Source organism: Alexandromys fortis, unplaced genomic scaffold (assembly GCF_014885135.2).
Source record: "Alexandromys fortis isolate MF-2015 unplaced genomic scaffold, M_Fortis_MF-2015_v1.1 scaffold_146, whole genome shotgun sequence".
Lineage (NCBI taxonomy): Eukaryota > Metazoa > Chordata > Mammalia > Rodentia > Cricetidae > Alexandromys > Alexandromys fortis.
The window spans coordinates 4373179-4376809 of record NW_026068042.1 but is presented as its reverse complement, the minus strand read 5'-3'; positions in this window follow the sequence as shown (position 1 = coordinate 4376809).

Below are 3631 nucleotides of genomic sequence, written 5' to 3'. Positions count from 1 at the left end.
CTGGAAGCCTCTCCTCCAGCCTCTCTGACCTCCTTTCTCTTCACCGTGAATATTTCTTTGATGTTCCAGACCCTTTAACTCAAGCCCAGCTTTGGGTGGTAGCCAATTTCTGTCATAGACTCACAGAGGAAAAGGCTCAGGAAGACCCTGATGGGGGAGATAATGACATTCTTCAGGCGCCTAGTAGAAGGACTCATCTCACCAATGTCCCAAACTGCCACATTTTTGTTAACCTGGGTGATGAGAGAATTGTGTCCAGCATCCTGCCTGCTGTCTTCTTCTGCCTTGACCCTAGCCTAGTTTTTTTTTTAATTTTATTTTATTGATTTTTTATTGAGCTCTAAATTTTTCACTGCTCCTCTTCCTGCCCCTCCCCTCCCCTTCAATCCTCACCAAGGTCCCCATGCTACCAGTTTACTCAGGAGAAATTATTGTCTTTTTCTACTTCCCATGTAGATTAGATCCTTGTATGTCTCTCTTAGGGTCCCCATTATTGTCTAGGTTCTCTGGGATTGTGATTTGTAGGCTGGTTTTCTTTGCTTTATGTTTAAAAACCACTTCTGAGTGAGTACATGTTAGAATTGTCTTTCTGGGTCTGGGTTACCTCACTCAAAATGATGTTTTATAGCTTCATCCATTTGCCTGAAAAATGCAAGATGTTGTTTTTTTCTACTGTATAGTACTCCATTGTGCAAATGTAGCACATTTTTGACACTAGCCTAGTCTTACAAGTGTTGATTATTCTGACTTCACAGCACATGCCAACTTAGTACTACCTGAAAATTTCCACTGAGTTCATAGTTTCTTTCAGAAGTGTTTGTCTTTCCATTTGGGTGTAAACTCACAGAGGCAGAAGGCTTATCTGTTTCTTTTAGCACTCAGTCCAGTCCTAGACAGAGCCCTCCCAGAGTGGGAACAATCACTACATATGGAATGCACACTGGTGCTTATCTACCATAATAAATATTACACAGCATGTAACATGACATGTGTAATTTCTGAACTATAGCAAGTAGGTGTCTGTGTATCTGATATAAAGTCCAATTGCAAACACACATGCACAGATGGTGGAGGAGTTCCTTCTGTTTGTGTGTTGCTTTCATTGGGTAATGAATAAAGAAACTGCCTTGGCCTACTTGATAGGACAGAACTTAGGTAGGCAGAGTAGGCAGAACTGAATGCTGTGAAGAAGGGCAGAGTGGCAGATGCCGTGGATCTCCTGCCTGAGATGGACACTAGTTAGAATCTTGCTGGTAAGCCACAGTCACGTGGCAATACACAGATCAATATAAATGGGTTAAATTAAGATGTAAGAATTAGCCAATAAGAAGTTAGAGCTAATGGATCAGGCCATATTTAAATGAATACAGTTTCTGTGTGATTATTTCAGGCCTAAGCTAGATAGACAGCCGGGAAAGACAAAAGGACCCATTCCCCTGCAACACCTAGATATATCACACACACACACACACACACACACACACACACACACACACACACACACAAGGGACATACTTTAGACACAAATTTGGGACTAGATTTTAAAATCTGCCATTGTACATCTATCCCAGTGAAGTAAAAACCAAACAACTAAAACTAACACATTTTTGTTTTGTTTTGTTTTGGTTTTGAGATAGGATCTCTCTATATAGCTGCCTGTCCTGGAATTCACTATGGGCACCAGGCAGTCCTGGAAGTAGAGATCTTCCTGCCAGTATCTACTAAGTGCTGGGATTAAAGGCCCCGTGCCCAGCAGTGATACAGTTTATGTGTAAAGTACAACAGAGTGGCAGTAGCAGGTAGTAAATGGAGGCCACATCCAAAGCGTTCCTGTGCAGAGAAGCTAAGAAAGCCCCGAGGGACCTTGACTTTGACTTGTGAGTGACCAGCTGAGATTGAGCAATGTCTTGTAAGTGGCTACAATGGGGCTGATTTTCTAGCTCAGTGGTACAGTGTTTACAGGGCAGCTTGGAGTCTTGGGTTCTATCCTTAGTGGCCCAAAATTGAGAAATAAATGCCTGTTTGTGCATTAAAGACAATTCAAGCTTAACCTGAAATAGTCAACATAGTTACATAGCTAGGGGCTCCCAATGGGGCAAGCCAAATGAGGCAATTCTCCAGTTGCAGCCAAGCGAGCATTCTCTTTGCTTCACGTCTGTGTGCCCGGGGAGGCTTTCCTCTGCAGCTCCTTAGTGCAGCTCAAGTGTCAGCTCTTCTTAGTTACCTCATTCATGAGTCCTTGTTTGCCAAATCAATTAAAAAAATCACTGTGCTCCAATTTTTCTCAATCTGAAACATTATTACTTCAGAAGACAGAAACACTTGGTAAGAATGAAATGGCAAATTTTCAATATGGTATAGCTCAGAAATACCATCTCTCCCTTTTGAGAGAGGGTCTCCTGCTGGCCTGGAGCTCAAGGAAAGACAGACTTGCCAGTCACTGGGGATCAGCCTGTCTCTACCTCCCCTGCAATAAGTTACAAGTACTTATCACCATATCCAGCATTTTTTTTTTCGAGTAGCTTTGTCTCGAAAGACCTGGAACCAGCTCTTGTAGACCAGGTTGGCCTCAAATGCACAGAGATCTGCCTGTCTCTGTCTCCTGAGTGCTGGGATTAAAGGCATGCACCACACCTGGCTTCAATATTCTTCTGTGGGCTCTGACTGAATTTAGATACTCTTGCTTGCCAGGAAATCATTTTACTGACTGATCTATCTCTCCAGCCACCATATATAGACACAATTTTACCACTTAAATCTGAAGCAAAGTTTTGTAGGAATTTTGAAGAAGAACAAATAAACCTCAACATAAGTCAGGGCTTCTTGAAGTCCTTTGCAAATAAAAAAAAATGTATAGCCCAAGAAACAAGATGTTAACAATATATTTAGACTTAAAGCCATCAAACTCCAAAATCATCAGCTTTCTCCCTGTTCTGAGCAATATATTAAACTACTCCATGACTGATGTGCTTTAAAATTATAGCAGGAATTTATGCTGTGATAATTATGTAGATTGCAGGAGATTTGGGGCATCACAACTGCCTGGAGCAGTGAGACTGGAGCATGCTCCACGTCCCTGCCCACAGTGTTTACATCTATAAAGGTAGCACGTACTCAGACTGTTGTCTGCTGTGGTCAATGAATGCAGGTGGAAGGAAATGCAGAGGTCTGGGACACACTGAGACAAAGTCAGGAAGAGAGAATGACCCCCATGACAGTATAGAAAGTTGAAAACATGGTTTCATCGTATCTGAAAAGGTTGCTTTTCTTTTCATTAAGAAGTTACCTATATAAATGTGTGCATGTATATGCCATTGGCCTTCTGCATCTAAAGAGTCAACTAAGTGTGACTCAAAAATATTTGACATAGAACTTTGTGCTGAGCACTTGAGGCTCTTTCTTGTCACCATTCCAGAAAATATGAATATATGCATGTATATGTGGATGACCTTCTGCATCTAAAGAGTCAACTAAGTGTGACTCAAAAATGCTTGACATAAAAGCCTGGGTCAAAACTGGTCTCGCTGAACATAGCGGACAAGGAGGACTACTGAGACCTCAAGAACAATGGCAACGGGTTTTTGATTCTACTGGACCTATTGGTTTCGTGGGAGCCTAGGCAGTTTCGTGG